The sequence below is a fragment of the Periophthalmus magnuspinnatus genome, chromosome 18, assembly GCF_009829125.3.
Source record: "Periophthalmus magnuspinnatus isolate fPerMag1 chromosome 18, fPerMag1.2.pri, whole genome shotgun sequence".
Classification (NCBI taxonomy): domain Eukaryota; kingdom Metazoa; phylum Chordata; class Actinopteri; order Gobiiformes; family Gobiidae; genus Periophthalmus; species Periophthalmus magnuspinnatus.
In genome coordinates this window covers 1,671,905-1,689,004 of record NC_047143.1, presented here as the reverse complement: position 1 = coordinate 1,689,004, position 17,100 = coordinate 1,671,905, and positions in this window count along the sequence as shown.

Here is a 17,100-nt window from a genome sequence, read left to right as displayed (position 1 = left end):
AGAGAAGAAGAGAGAGAGAGAGAGAGCGTGGAGCCCCCCCTCCTGAGCCCTGGAGCGTGTCACATGACCCACTGCTCCACTTCTCCGCCGTCACTCGCTCAAGATGGACGCTCCAAAACACCACGGGACAGAAGGACAGAGGGGGATCGTTCTGGGGACCGTTTATAGAAATGGACAGAGCTAAAACCTGCTAGCCGCCGCCGCGCTACAAACAGGAAGTGACCGTGTGCGCACTTCCTGTTCCATCGACTCTGGCTCCAGTTCACTTTCTATGTAAAAACTGTTGCTGTGAGACTCGAGCTCGGCTCTAAACTGGCCCCTGGAACTGGTCACTTCATTTGACTGGACTCAGTGTTTTATTTATTTTATTATTTTTATGAATTCAAAATGGCCGCCGGTAGAACTGATTAAACATGTTTTTACTCCACCCACTTCACCCACATGGTCTGGTATGAATGTGGTGTGTGTGTGTGTGGGGGGGGGGGGTCTGTGTGTGTCTGTGTGAGTCGGGGTGTGTGTGTGTGTGTCTGTGGGGGTGTGTGTGTGTGTGTGTGTGTGTCTCTGTATATGTGTGAGTGTGTGTGTGTCTGTGTGTGTGGGGGTGTGTCTGTGTGTGAGTGTGTCTGTGTGTGTCTGTGTGTGTGTCTGTGTGTGGGTGTGTGTGTGTGTCTGTGTGTGAGTGTGTCTGTGTGTGTGTGTGTGTGTGTGTGTGAATGATAGGTGGTGGTCGGAGGGGCCGATGGCGCAGATTGGCAGCCTCGCTTCCGTCAGTCTCCCCAGGGCAGCTGTGGCTACAACAGTATCTGACCATCACCAAGTGAAATGAATGAATAATGAGTCTAGTGTAGAGGCTTTGAAAAAGTGCAGTACAAGTGTAAGACATTATTATTTGTGTGTTTTTATACATGGCCCTTAATGAGAAAAGTTTGGACACTACTGCATTAAATCATAAAGTCACTAGTACGAGTAAAAGTAGTGGTAGTACATGTAGTAATAGGAGTAGTAGTAGTATTAGAAGTAGTAAAAATTGTAGTAAAATTAAAAGTAGTATTAAAAGTAGTAGTAGTAGTAGTAGTAGTAGTAGTAGTAGTAGTAGTAGTAGTAGTAGTAGTAGTAGTAGTAGTAGTAGTAGTAGTGATAATCTTTGATCATACTGAGGTAAAAACAATAACATGTACAATACTCACACTTTATGTACTGAACCACTATGGAATTACCATTTAAGTACACATCATGTACTTATACTTTATGTACTTATACTTCATGTACTTACACATGATGTACTTATACTTCATGTACTCTGTATCAGTTGCAGTTCTCCCTCTGCTCCACTAGATGGCGTCATTCACCAGGACAGACTGAGGCCACAGCTTCAAAACAGGAAAGAGATTTATACAAGACAAATAAAACAAAATGACCCAACAGCTCCTCACTGCTCCTCACACACTGCTCCTCACACACAGCTCCTCTCTGCTCCTCACTGCTCCTCACTGCTCCTCACTGCTCCTCACAGGTGACATAATCCTTTAGAACCTGCAGCTCTTCTGTCTCTTTTGTCACTTCTCTCTTTAATTTAATATTGCATCGTTTTTTTTCTTCTCGTTTTGTTTCTTCTTCTTCCCTCTTCCTCTTTCTGTTCCTCCCCCTCTCTCCTCTCTCCCCCTCTCTCCTCTCCTCTCTCTCTCTCTGTCTCTTTTTCCACCTGTAAAGTGACATAATGTTTCTTTAAAACTTCTGTAGTGAGTTTTTGTGATATTTTAATAACATACATTTTTATTTTTATTCTTTTTTATTATCATTGTGTCTATTTCTGTCCCGTTGTTTGTTTCAAATTCAGGTTGAAAATATTTTTAAAATGTTTTTACTCTGATTTAGATGAAAGTGTGTTACAGAAATCAGACGCACAACAGTATGGACTTTAGAATTTTATTTATTTATTTGTTTTTTCATTTTTATTTATTTGTTTTTATGTATTCAATTTTATTTATTTGTTTATTTTTATTTATGTTTTTATTCAATTATTCAATTGTATTTATTTGTTTATTTAGTTTTATTTATTTATGTTTTTTATGTATTAAATTTTATTTATTTATTTATTTTTATTTATTTATGTTTTTATTCATTTATTCATTTTTATTTATTTGGTTATTTATTTTTTATGTATTCAATTGTATTTATTTGTTTATTTATTTATTTGTATTTATTTATGTTTTTTATGTATTCAATTTTATTTATTTGTTTATTTATTTATTTTTATTTATTTATTTTAGGCACAGAGTTCACTTTCCTCCCTGGAGCAGGTCCAGGGGTAAAAGCCTGTGTACGGGGGCAGTTGGACTGGACTCGGGTCGACTCTGGGGCAGTTTCAGTTTTTTGTCCTGGGGTAAAAAAGTGAGATTCTCCTGATTCATTTTTACAGTGAAACGGAGCAGAAACGAAGAAAAAACAACAAACACTTATGAATATTTAAGTCATGAAACAACACGGGCCGTTAATCTGAAGAGGAGGAGGAGAGGGGGAGGAGAGGTGGAGGGAGAGGGGGAGAGGAAGAAGAGAGGGGGAGAGAGGAAGGGGGCGGGGAGAGAAAAAGACAGAGAGAGAGAGAAGAGAGGGAGGAGAGGGAGAGGAGCAGAAGAGGAAGAAGGAGAGGGAAAGAAGCGGAGAGGAGAGGGAGAGGAGGAGACAGAGGAAGAAGAGAGGGGGAGGAGAGGGGGAGACGGAGGAAGAGAAGAGGGAGGAAGAGGCAGGACGAACAGCTGCAGGGACAACACACAGATTAAACATGTACTCACCAGAGACGGAGGGAGGACAGGAGGGAGGGAGAGAAGGAGGGGAGAAGGGGGAGACAGAGACAAAGAGAGAAGGAGGGGGAGAAGAGAGACGGAGGCGGCGGGAGAGGGGTGAGAAGGAGAGAGGGAGAGAAAGGAAGGAGAGAAGCAGAGAGGGAGGGGGAGACATGGAGAGAAAAAAAGTGAAGGGTAGAAGGGGGAAAGAGAGGGAAATAGAATGGGAGAGAGAGAAACGAGAGAGAGGAAGGAGGGGGATAGAGAGAGGAAAAGGAGGAGAGGTCACATGTTTGAGTCTGTGTAACGAGCTCAAACTCAGCCGTACATTTTTAGTTTGTGATGTAATGTTTGAGTAAATGACAAAATGGCCGCCGCTCTGATTGTGACGTGGGAAACGGCGCAGAGACGATGCTATCGGCCGAGAAACGGAGGAAATGATCATCTTTTCTTTCATTTCTACAACAAACGCGGTGAGAGAGAGAGAGTCCGTCTGACCCCGGGCCTTTAACCACACGCCAGACCAAACGCTCTCTCTGATTGGCTCATCCACCTGTCAGCCACGCCCCTCTGAACTCTGGGAGGTTCTGGTCGTTCGCAGGAGGAGGGACGTTTAAAATGAAACTGTGTCGAGGTTTGAACAGATAAACTTCTGTCTGTTTGTTTGTTTCTTACCCCAGAGTTTTTGTTTATTCTCGTCTGATTCAGGAGGAAGAAAAAAAAAAAGACAAATTTAAACAAAATCACTTCACTTTGTGTTTGACCTTTGACCTGTTTAGTGACCCAGAGTGTAACAGGAGCCAGGAGTGTGCACGTGAGAGTACAGGAGCCAGGAGCGTGCACGTGAGAGTACAGGAGTGTGCACGTGAGTCCAGGAGTGTCTATGTAAGTCCAGGAGTGTGCACGTGAGTCCAGGAGTGTGCATGTGAGTCCAGGAGTGTGCATGTGAGTCCAGGAGTGTGTGCACGTGGGTCCAGGAGTGTGCATGTGAGTCCAAGAGTGTGCATGTGAATCCAGGAGTGTGTGCATGTGAATCCAGGAGTGTGCATGTGAGTCCAGGAGTGCGCATGTGAGTCTAGGAGTGTGCATGTGAGTCTAAGAGTGTGCATGTGAGTCTAAGAGTGCGCATGTGAGTCCAGGAGTGTGCATGTGAGTCTAGGAGTGTGCATGTGAGTCCAGGAGTGCGCATGTGAGTCTAGGAGTGTGCATGTGAGTCTAAGAGTGTGCATGTGAGTCTAAGAGTGTGCATGTGAGTCTAGGAGTGTGCATGTGAGTCTAAGAGTGTGCATGTGAGTCTAGGAGTGTGCATGTGAGTCTAGGAGTGTGCATGTGAGTCCAGGAGTGTGCACGTGAGTCCAGGAGCGTGCATGTGAGTCCAAGAGTGTGCACGTGAGTCCAGGAGTGTGCACGTGAGTCCAGGAGCGTGCACGTGAGTCCAAGAGTGTGCACGTGAGTCTAGAAGTGTGCATGTGAGTCCAGGAGTGTGCACGTGAGTCCAGGAGCGTGCACGCGAGTCCAGGAGCGTGCACGTGAGTCTAGAAGTGTGCACGTGAGTCCAGGAGTGTGCACGTGAGTCTAGGAGTGCGCACGTGAGTCTAGGAGTGCGCACGTGAGTCTAGGAGTGCGCATGTGAGTCTAAGAGTGTGCATGTGAGTCCAGGAGTGTGTGCACGTGAGTCCAGGAGTGTGCACGTGAGTCTAGGAGCATACACGTGAGTCCAGGAGCGTGCACGTGTCTATATTTGACCCTTAGTGTCCGTCTTTGTTTTCTCTTCTTGTTTTTTCTCTTTTTTAAACCTGTGAAACTCTTTGGTCAATCGAGTGTTTTAAATGTGTGATGTAAATAAAAATGACTGACGTGTGAGTCCAGGACCGTGCACGTGAGTTCAGGACCGTGCACGTAAGTTCGGGAGCGTGCGCACGGCCCTGACCTTTCCCTAGCGTTAGCCGTTAGCGCCGCGCAGCCATCACAGAGCGAATTAATGCACTAATCACTTTAAACAGAGCGTCATTAATCATGAGGCTGGAGCTGTCAGAGCCACGAGACGCACAAAAGACTGCACTGTTTACACACACACACACACACACACACGCAACGCACAACCTACTCTATTGTTTACACACACACACACACGCAACACACAAGAAACTATTATTTACACACATATATACGTACACACACGCGACGCACAAGAAACTCTATTGTTTACACACACACACACACACATAAACAAATACACACAACACACACACATTTTAACTGCCGGAGGAGGAGGAGACAGCGACACCTTGAAATTAAACATGTTTCGTTAATTGAGCAGAATGTTTCAGTCGTGTCGTCGTCGTCGTCGCCGCAAAAACGATTCTTCAAAAAAATAAAAACAAAAATAAATCGTCTCGAGCGCAAATATTTCACTGGAGTCAAAATTACAGTTTGAATTTGCACAATTTTCTACATATTTACACAATTTTTTCAAGTAAACGCTTCGTAAAAACTGCACATTATGAACAAAGCGTTAAATCATGATGAACAAATGGTTTATTAAGACAGATTCATGTTTAATAAATACTTAATTAACCGTAAAATCCTGATCGGTTCTAATTGTCGTTTCCTCGTCACACACAGACCTGGAGTTGTGTTTTTTTGTTTCATTCTCACACGTTTAACACAAACAAACGCTGCAGATTTACGCTGAGTTCTTCTCCCAAACTGAAAACACTCTGTTCCACCTTGTGATGTCATCATGTGGCGATACAGGAAGTGCTCCGCTGTGTTTTTAAACTCCACACACCTTCATTTCTAGAAGTTTAAAATGTTTTATTAAGTCACGTGTTTGCTTTGCTTGTATCAGCTAATTACTTTTAATCGAATTGTTTGAAACGTCTAACTCACCCGTGTTGTCGGCCATCTTAGGTGTTGCGGCCAAATGCGTCCCCATGAGCTGGAGCACTTTAAGAAGGTTCCGGGGCTTGTTTGTTTTTCACAGTTAAAACAGATCATTTAATGTGTGTGTCGTCCCTGTTGTCTCTCCATGGACCAGGGCCCTGCGTCTGATTGGAGCAACGATCAAGAGCCTGGCCAATCACAACCTTCCCCCTGTGGCACCGCCCCTTTAAAAGGACCCGCCCCCTGCCACTCCCGGCTGTTTGGTTCTGGCAGGAGCAGCACGGCGCTTCTGTTCTTTGTGATTCTTCCAGATCTTTGGTTAATTCTGAGACCCGTTTGTTTTGTGTAATTGTAACTTTTATAATTTTTGTTTTGTTAGTTTTTTAAGCTGCACATTGAAAACTTCTCTGTTTAGAGCCTCTTTTTGTCAGATTTAACTCAACATTCCTTTTAAATAAATTAGAACTTTAGTTTGACAAATTTTCATCTTGTTTTGTTACTTCTTCTTTTCTCTCGCTCTATTTTTAAAAGAATATTTGATTGAATAAAGATTTACACAGTTTTTTCAGCAATACGTTTTATGTGATGTGCTGAAACTCACCTGAAACGCACCTGAAACTCACCTGAAACGCACCTGAAACTCACCTGAAATTCACCTGAAACTCACCTGAAACGCACCTGAAACTCACCTGAAACGCACCTGAAACTCACCTGAAACGCACCTGTGCTGCAGAAAGCACTCAACCAATTAAAGGAGGTGCTGTATAAAAGGAGAAAACCTCAGTCTGCGCGAAGTGAAGGTGCTGCGGCGTGTACGGTAGGTTGTTTCATGTATGGGAAGTTATTTCATGTAGGGGGGTTGTTTCGCGTACAGTAGGCTGTTTCGTGTACAGTAGGCTGTTTCGCGTACGGTAGGCTGTTTCACGTACGGTAGGCTGTTTCGCGTACGGTGGGTTGTTTTGCGTACGGTAGGTTGTTTCGCGTACGGTAGGTTGTTTCGCGTACAGAGGGTTGTTTCACGTACAGTAGGTTGTTTCGCGTATGATAGACTGTTTCGCGTACGGTAGGTTGTTTCGCGTACGGTAGGTTGTTTCGCGTACGGTAGGTTGTTTCGCGTACGGTAGGTTGTTTCGCGTACGGTAGGTTGTTTCGCGTACGATAGACTGTTTCTTGTACAGTAGGTTGTTTCGTGTACGGTAGGTTGTTTCGCGTACGGAGAGTTGTTTCGCGTACAGTAGGTTGTTTCGCGTACGGTAGGTCACGGCGCATACAGAGTGTTACCGTCGTGCTGATTCTTTTTAAATTTTCCTGTTTTTGTAAAATATTTTTGGCGTTGGAAAATAAACGCACAACTCAAGGTTCTGTTTGTGAGGAGGAAGTTGCTGTACCTGATTTTTTTCTAGTTCATTTTAAACAGTTTGCAGTCGTCCAGAGAAACTCCACGCTGACCTTAAGCAACAGAATATCCTAAATACTCACAGAGATGAGTTTATAAGCACTTTCAGAGACCACCACTATCATGCTAACACACTCTTCCTGATTATCGGACGGTAAAATGCTGCATAATCAGACGCAGGCAGCACACAGTGGATTTATTTTGATTCGTTTTTTTTTTTTTCTGCGACCACTGTGCACCACCTCCCTTTGCTCTCTGTGCTAAGCCCCTCCCCCTTCAGAGCACCATCACAACACAATCAGCCGCGTCACACTAATGAAACTACTGCACATCACGCCAGGTTTGTGAAGTCGTAGTGTACAGTTTTGTGTCATGTTTTTGTATATTTATGGAGGATTATCATGTGGGAGCGTGGGTGATGTAGGGTTGTGGGCGGAGCCTCGTACTGAATTCGAATACAGCCCAGGAGAGATCTCTAGATGACTCAAACGTGCATGGGTGACGTCTAAAATCTCTTCAGACGTGTTTTTGACGATGGAACGACACAAAAAAATGGGAGAAAGCTACAAAATTTTAAAGTATTGCCCAAATTTGACGAAACGCAGGAGAAAAACAGAAGAGAAGTTCATCCCTCGCTCCATAATTTGATCCGTGTCCTTGTCTCTCTCGCGCTCTCATCACTCTCTCCTCTCCCGTGTTTTTGCTGATTCAGCCGTGCCGTCATTAAAAGCATTGGGAGGAGGAGGAGGAGGAGGAGGAGGAGGAGGCAGAAACACGTTTTGCATCTTTAATAAAGTCAGACTGTCGCCGATGAAGAGCGACGTGACACCGGCGTCCGAAAAAATCCATGTTTAAAAAAACACGTGGAGTAATTTGATTTACACGAGCGAGGAGAAAGTGTGGGAACGCTCCTCTAAACGCTCCTTTAAACGCTCCTCTAAATGCTCCTCTAAACTCTCCTTTAAACGCTCCTTTAAACGCTCCTCTAAACGCTCCTCTAAACGCTCCTTTAAACGCTCCTTTAAACGCTCCTCTAAATGCTCCTCTAAACGCTCCTTTAAACGCTCCTTTAAACGCTCCTCTAAACGCTCCTCTAAACGCTCCTTTAAACGCTCCTCTAAACGCTCCTCAAAACGCTCCTTTAAACGCTCCTCTAAACGCTCCTCTAAACGCTCCTCTAAACGCTCCTCTAAACGCTCCTTTAAATGCTCCTTTAAACGCTCCTTTAAACACTCCTCTAAACGCTCCTTTAAACGCTCCTCTAAATGCTCCTTTAAACACTCCTCTAGACGCTCCTTTAAACGCTCCTCTAAATGCTCCTTTAAACACTCCTCTAAACGCTCCTTTAAACGCTCCTTTAAACGCTCCTTTAAACGCTCCTTTAAACGCTCCTCTAAACGCTCCTCAAAACGCTCCTTTAAACGCTCCTCTAAACGCTCCTTTAAACGCTCCTCTAAACGCTCCTCTAAACGCTCCTCTAAACGCTCCTCTAAACTCTTCTTTAAACGCTCCTTTAAACGCTCCTTTAAATGCTCCTTTAAACGCTCCTTTAAACGCTCCTCTAAATGCTCCTTTAAACGCTCCTTTAAACGCTCCTTTAAACGCTCCTCTAAACGCTCCTCTAAACGCTCCTTTAAACGCTCCTTTAAACGCTCCTTTAAACGCTCCTCTAAACGCTCCTTTAAACGCTCCTTTAAACGCTCCTCTAAACGCTCCTCTAAACGCTCCTTTAAACGCTCCTCTAAATGCTCCTTTAAATGCTCCTCTAAACGCTCCTTTAAACGCTCCTCTAAACGCTCCTCTAAACGCTCCTTTAAACGCTCCTTTAAACGCTCCTCTAAACGCTCCTCTAAACGCTCCTTTAAACGCTCCTCTAAATGCTCCTTTAAACGCTCCTTTAAACGCTCCTTTAAACGCTCCTCTAAACGCTCCTCTAAACTCTTCTTTAAACGCTCCTTTAAACGCTCCTTTAAACGCTCCTTTAAACGCTCCTCTAAATGCTCCTTTAAACGCTCCTTTAAACGCTCCTCTAAACGCTCCTTTAAACGCTCCTCTAAACGCTCCTTTAAACGCTCCTCTAAACGCTCCTTTAAACGCTCCTCTAAACGCTCCTCTAAACGCTCCTTTAAACGCTCCTCTAAACGCTCCTTTAAACGCTCCTCTAAACGCTCCTTTAAACGCTCCTCTAAACGCTCCTTTAAACGCTCCTTTAAACGCTCCTCTAAACGCTCCTCTAAACTCTTCTTTAAACGCTCCTTTAAACGCTCCTTTAAACGCTCCTCTAAACGCTCCTTTAAACGCTCCTCTAAACGCTCCTTTAAACGCTCCTCTAAACGCTCCTCTAAACGCTCCTTTAAACGCTCCTCTAAACGCTCCTTTAAACGCTCCTCTAAACGCTCCTCTAAACGCTCCTTTAAACGCTCCTCTAAACGCTCCTTTAAACGCTCCTTTAAACGCTCCTTTAAACGCTCCTTTAAACCCTCCTCTAAACGCTCCTTTAAACGCTCCTCTAAACGCTCCTTTAAACGCTCCTCTAAACGCTCCTCAAAACGCTCCTCTAAACGCTCCTCTAAACGCTCCTTTAAACGCTCCTTTAAACGCTCCTTTAAACGCTCCTTTAAACCCTCCTCTAAACGCTCCTTTAAACGCTCCTCTAAACGCTCCTTTAAACGCTCCTTTAAACGCTCCTCTAAACGCTCCTCAAAACGCTCCTTTAAACGCTCCTCTAAACGCTCCTCTAAACGCTCCTCTAAACGCTCCTTTAAACTCTCCTTTAAACTCTCCTCTAAACGCTCCTTTAAATGCTCCTTTAAACGCTCCTCTAAACGCTCCTTTAAATGCTCCTCTAAACGCTCCTCTAAACGGTTCTTTAAACGCTCCTTTAAACGCTCCTCTAAACTCTCCTTTAAACGCTCCTCTAAACGCTCCTCTAAACGCTCCTCTAAACGCTCCTCTAAACGCTCCTCTAAACGCTCGTTTAAACGGTTCTTTAAACGCTCCTTTAAACGCTCCTTTAAACGCTCCTTTAAACGCTCCTCTAAACGCTCCTCTAAACGCTCGTTTAAACGGTTCTTTAAACGCTCCTTTAAACGCTCCTTTAAACGCTCCTTTAAACGCTCCTCTAAACGCTCCTTTAAACGCTCCTCTAAACGCTCCTTTAAACGCTCCTCTAAACGCTCCTTTAAACGCTCCTCTAAACGCTCCTTTAAACGCTCCTCTAAACGCTCCTTTAAACGCTCCTCTAAACGCTCCTTTAAACGCTCCTCTAAACGCTCCTTTAAACGCTCCTTTAAACGGTTCTTTAAACGGTTCTTTAAACGCTCCTTTAAACGCTCCTCTAAATGCTCCTTTAAACGCTCCTTTAAACGCTCCTCTAAACGCTCCTTTAAACGCTCCTCTAAACGCTCCTCTAAACGCTCCTCTAAACGCTCCTTTAAACGCTCCTCTAAACGCTCCTTTAAACGCTCCTCTAAACGCTCCTTTAAACGCTCCTCTAAACGCTCCTCTAAACGCTCCTCTAAACGCTCCTTTAAACGCTCCTCTAAACGCTCCTTTAAACGCTCCTCTAAACGCTCCTTTAAACGCTCCTCTAAACGCTCCTTTAAACGCTCCTTTAAATGCTCCTTTAAACGCTCCTCTAAACGCTCCTTTAAACGCTCCTCTAAACGCTCCTTTAAACGCTCCTCTAAACGCTCCTCTAAACGCTCCTTTAAACGCTCCTCTAAACGCTCCTTTAAACGCTCCTCTAAACGCTCCTCTAAACGCTCCTTTAAACGCTCCTCTAAACGCTCCTTTAAACGCTCCTTTAAACGCTCCTTTAAACGCTCCTTTAAACCCTCCTCTAAACGCTCCTTTAAACGCTCCTCTAAACGCTCCTTTAAACGCTCCTCTAAACGCTCCTCAAAACGCTCCTTTAAAGGCTCCTCTAAACGCTCCTCTAAACGCTCCTTTAAACGCTCCTCTAAACGCTCCTCTAAACGCTCCTTTAAACGCTCCTCTAAACGCTCCTTTAAACGCTCCTCTAAACGCTCCTCTAAACGCTCCTTTAAACGCTCCTCTAAACGCTCCTTTAAACGCTCCTTTAAACGCTCCTTTAAACGCTCCTTTAAACCCTCCTCTAAACGCTCCTTTAAACGCTCCTCTAAACGCTCCTTTAAACGCTCCTTTAAACGCTCCTCTAAACGCTCCTCAAAACGCTCCTTTAAACGCTCCTCTAAACGCTCCTCTAAACGCTCCTCTAAACGCTCCTCTAAACGCTCCTTTAAACTCTCCTTTAAACTCTCCTCTAAACGCTCCTTTAAATGCTCCTTTAAACGCTCCTCTAAACGCTCCTTTAAATGCTCCTCTAAACGCTCCTCTAAACGGTTCTTTAAACGCTCCTTTAAACGCTCCTCTAAACTCTCCTTTAAACGCTCCTCTAAACGCTCCTCTAAACGCTCCTCTAAACGCTCCTCTAAACGCTCCTCTAAACGCTCGTTTAAACGGTTCTTTAAACGCTCCTTTAAACGCTCCTTTAAACGCTCCTCTAAACGCTCCTCTAAACGCTCGTTTAAACGGTTCTTTAAACGCTCCTTTAAACGCTCCTTTAAACGCTCCTTTAAACGCTCCTTTAAACGCTCCTCTAAACGCTCCTTTAAACGCTCCTCTAAACGCTCCTTTAAACGCTCCTCTAAACGCTCCTTTAAACGCTCCTCTAAACGCTCCTTTAAACGCTCCTCTAAACGCTCCTTTAAACGCTCCTCTAAACGCTCCTTTAAACGCTCCTCTAAACGCTCCTTTAAACGCTCCTTTAAACGGTTCTTTAAACGGTTCTTTAAACGCTCCTTTAAACGCTCCTCTAAATGCTCCTTTAAACGCTCCTTTAAACGCTCCTCTAAACGCTCCTTTAAACGCTCCTCTAAACGCTCCTCTAAACGCTCCTTTAAACGCTCCTCTAAACGCTCCTTTAAACGCTCGTAGTAAACAAGGATGAGATTTCGATCAAAACGCTCTGTTCCACCTTGTGATGTCATCGAGTGGGAGTTTTAACGGCTCCTTTTGCCTTTAACTCAGTAGAGATGAAATGATCCAAATGATTTTAGTGACGAAAAAAAGAGGAAAGAAGGAGCATTGAGAGAGAGAGGGAAAGGGAGAAAGAGAGAGCGGGAGCGACAAAAAGAGGGGAAAAAGAGAGGGAGACAGAAAAGGAGAGGGAGAAAAAAGCAATAGAGAAAAAGCGAGGGAGAAAAGGAGAGGGAGAAAAAGAGCGAGTAAAAGAGAGCAAGAGAGAGAAAAAGACAGGGAGAAAAAGGGTAATAGAAAAAGGAAAGAAAGACAAGGTGAGAGAGGGCAAGAAAGGGAGATAGAGAAAGGAGAGAGGGAGAAAGAGGGAGCAAGAAAGAGAAAAGAATGGGAGGAGGCAGAGAGGGAGAAAGAGGAAAGGAAGGATAATGAGAGCAAGTGTAAGAGAGAGATAGAGGAAAAGAAGGAGGGAGTAATAAAAGAAAGAGAAGGAAGAAAGTAGTTAATAAAAGAGGAGAAAAAGACAGGGAGGACAGAAATGATCCAAATGATTCTAGTGAAGGTGGAGTTTGTTTGCTGTTTGTGCTCTGAAGGGGGAGGGACTTAGCACAGAGAGCAAACACGACACAACTTAACCGAACTTAGCAGGAGGCAGATTAAAACTATAAACTTGCCAACTCTGCGGTCGCGTCAAACCAATTTAAATCCAAACAGAAAAGCGGATTTGTCTGTAAAACCAAATCTGCGGCGGTTTAAGCTCGTTAGCCACAGAGAGAACGTGAAAGACGACGTTTCACGGAGCTCGTCCGCTAACGGCGCCGAGTCGTGTTTAATTCACACGTCATGGAGGATATCAGAGTGTTTAAACAGAGAGACAGAAGAAGAAGAAGAAGCAGGAGGAGGAGGAGGAGGAGAAGGAGAAGAAGGAGGAGGAGGAGGAGGGATGCTAATCTGAGGCTAAGCTAATTACAAGAGTCAAACGGACAATTTCACACTGAGAAAATGACACGATTAAACACAAAGAGAAATGTGTAATGTGGCCTCCTCCTCTGACCTCTGACCCTCTGACTCTCTCCTCCTCTCCTCACTCGCTCCTCCTCTCCTCACTCGCTCCTCCTCTCCTCACTCTCTCCTCCTCTCCTCACTCTCTCCCTCCTCTCCTCACTCTCTCCTCCTCTCCTCACTCTCTCCTCCTCTCCTCACTCGCTCCTCCTCTCCTCACTCTCTCCCTCCTCTCCTCACTCTCTCCCTCTCCTCACTCTTTAAAGTTTACAACATTAAAATGAAAATAAATAAGTAAAACTAAACTCCACTGTATTCCTCCTCCGTTTTCCGTGTGTTTCCGTGTGTTTCCGTGCGTTTCCGTGCGTTTCCGTGTGTTTCCGTGCGTTTCCGTGCGTTTCCGTGTGTTTCCGTGTGTTTCCGTGCGTTTTCCGTGCGTTTCCGTGCGTTTCCGTGCCGATATGTTCCGTGTTTTCCCAGAGGCCTGAGTCCCGCTCGTTTTATCGTTCCAATAAAGTCTTTACGAGATTAAACTAATCAGGTGTGAAACCTTTTAAACCGTTGCGTTTCACGGCGGTGGGTTTATACTGGTCGTGGTCGCTCCTCGTTGACTCCGTCGTTAGCGTGTTGTTCTTGATTAGCTCGTGTTGACAGATGAGAATGGATCACCTCCTCCACCTCCCGCTCCACCTCCTCCTCCAGAGTGTTCAGCGTGTCTGGACCGGCCCAGTGTCAGTGTTTGTTTGTGGGGTAAAAACTCTGGAGTCAGGGCTAAAGGTGGAAGTGTTAGCTTTAGCATTTAGCATCAAAACTACAAAACACAAAATGTATTTATTCACAAAGAGAAAACTGCAAATACCTCCTCTTTAATACCCCACAGAAGTAAATACCTCCTCTTTAATACCCCACAGAAGTAAATACCTCCCCTTTAATACCCCATAGAAGTAAATACCTCCTCTTTAATACCCCGTAGAAGTAAAACACCTCCCCTTTAATACCCCATAGAAGTAAATACCTCCTCTTTAATACCCCACAGAAGTAAATACCTCCTCTTTAATACCCCATAGAGGTAAATACCTCCTCTTTAATACCCCATAGAAGTAAATACCTCCTCTTTAATACCCCACAGAAGTAAATACCTCCCCTTTAATACCCCATAGAAGTAAATACCTCCCCTTTAATACCCCATAGAAGTAAATACCTCCTCTTTAATACCCCATAGAAGTAAATACCTCCTCTTTATTACCCCATAGAAGTAAATACCTCCTCTTTAATACCCCATAGAAGTAAATACCTCCTCTTTATTACCCCATAGAGGTAAATACCTCCTCTTTAATACCCCATAGAAGTAAATACCTCCTCTTTAATACCCCACAGAAGTAAATACCTCCCCTTTAATACCCCATAGAAGTAAATACCTCCTCTTTAATACCCCACAGAAGTAAATACCTCCTCTTTAATACCCCATAGAGGTAAATACCTCCTCTTTAATACCCCATAGAAGTAAATACCTCCTCTTTAATACCCCATAGAGTAAATACCTCCTCTTTAATACCCCACAGAAGTAAATACCTCCCCTTTAATACCCCATAGAAGTAAATACCTCCTCTTTAATACCCCATAGAAGTAAATACCTCCTCTTTATTACCCCATAGAAGTAAATACCTCCTCTTTAATACCCCATAGAGGTAAATACCCCGTCTTTATCCGTACACCTCGTCTGAAGCTGTTAAAGTCTTGATGTCTTGTCAGGACCACAGCTGTGCCGCTCTTTTCCATATTTGCGTACATACTGCTCCTTTAACCTTGCCGGAGCGGTGTTTTATCGCGCCCGCCTTCGCCGCGGCCTCGGGGGTCCGGGGACAGCCTTGGCTTCGGATCACACGCCGTATTTCACTCCGCTCTATAAGAACTCTATTACCTGCCGCCTTTGTCCAATCCCAAAACGTGCTCCTGTGTGAGAGGGATAGTCCGCAATTTTCATCCGTCTCCAAAAATGTGCCGTTTAATGTTATTCCCAGTTTTAATTACGGAGAAAGAGGGATTTAGAGAGGTTTGGGAATTTAACGGATGCTTTTCCAAGTGTAGAGTTGATTTTTACTCTGTTAAAAATGTGAAAAACAGAGCTACGTGTCCAATGAACACCCCAATTACTCACCATGATGAGTTTATAAGCACTTTTTACAGCTTTCAGACACAAGAGCGGAGTTTTGCCGTCAAGCTAACAACAGCCAGCATGCTAACCGCACACTTCCTGATTCTCTGACCCATAAAAACACTATAATTACATTCAAAGAGCACACGGCGGACTTGTTTTCACCTTAGAGCAGGACACATTTTGCACAAAACCACGGCGTAGGTAAAAAAAAAATCACGTAGAAACCGTTTAATAAGTTGCGTTTACATTTTGTTAACGCTCTAAACATCTTAAACTTCAGAAATAAAGATGAAGAAATGTCTGAATTTTTATATTTTGAACATTTTAGACCTGGTTTGTGGTTCATTTCGACAAAAACGCACAAAACAAAAACAACAAAAGTGAACAAAAGCGGTTATGAAGTTTACTTTCTACCTATTTGACCCGTTTCTAAAGCTGCACCTTGTCACTTTTCTTGTTCAGTGTCGGCATTGTACCTGTTCTGTTATCACTTAGCGTGGAATGTTCCGTGGTATGGCATTATCCTACATATCCAACATTTACTACAAATTAACTACAGGTGTTTTTATTGCTAAAGTAAAACCTCAAAAAACACACATTCTTATATCGAGTGGGGGTCGCGTCTCCGCTGATCTGATCTGTAACTCGGCCCGGTAGAGTCACCTGCTTCATCTCGATTAATTTAATGCTACACAGAGGAACATTTCAAGTAAAGCAATAGCGTGAAGATGTCTTAAGCTGTAGTTTCTGAATAATACAAGAATTTTTGAGACAAGATGGCTGAGCGAGTGTGACGTCATCGAGGCTAGCAGTTATAGCGGCTAATCTGGAGTTTCATATCTGGAATTCTGACCACGAGTATCATAGCAACCAAAGAGCCAATCAGGAGCGAGGTTGTTGAAGGTAACGCCCCTTCTTCTCGTCCACACCACTGATTTAACAAAAAAAAAAAACTCTTAAAAAAAACCCCCCAAAAAACAAACTCAAAATCACAAAATCACAAAAAAACCTAAAAATAACAAAAAAAGTAAAGAAAATAAACCAAAAAACATCTCAAAATGACAAAAAAAACTTTAAAAAAAACCCAAACTTAAAATCACAAAATCACAAAAAAACTAAAAATAACAACAACAAAAAAGTTAAGAAAATAAACTAAAAAAAAAACACCTCAAAATGACTTAAAAAAAAAAAAAAAAACTAAAAAAAAAACTTTAAAAAACAAAACAAAACTCAAACTCTGACCGGAGCAGTTACAGAGGAGACACAGTTTAAAAAACAAAACAAAACTCAAAATAACTAAAAAAAATAAAACAAAAAGAAGAAACCCTCAAAACAACTAAAAAATAAATAAATAATAAAACAATAACTCAATATAAACATAAAATAAATAAACTCAAAATAACAGAAAAAAACAAAATCTCAAAATAACTGAAAAAAATAAACTCAAAGTAACTCAAAAAATGAAGAAAAAAAAATATATATAAAAAATGAACCCAGGATCATGTAGAGGGTTAAAACGAACATTTAAGACCAAAATGACGAGTCTGAAGCAGCAGAGACAGAGAGAGGAGCGACGTTTTTTCAATAGAACGTGAACTGAAGCCAGAGTTGATGCAACAGGAAGCGCGAACACAGTCACTTCCTGTTTGTAGCGCGGCGGCTAGCAGGTTAGCTCAACCGCTGCGACTGTGACGGAGGTTGGTCACGCTCCACCGTCCCGTTCCCGCCCATTTCGGACTCAAACTGAACTTCGACGGGACGGACTTCTCGGGGAAATTCCCACATCGTCCAGGACGCGCTTTACGCTCCACCGTCTCCGCTTTAACTATCTCAAACTTCTTCGCTTTTGAACAAACTTTTCCCTCCACCGTCCC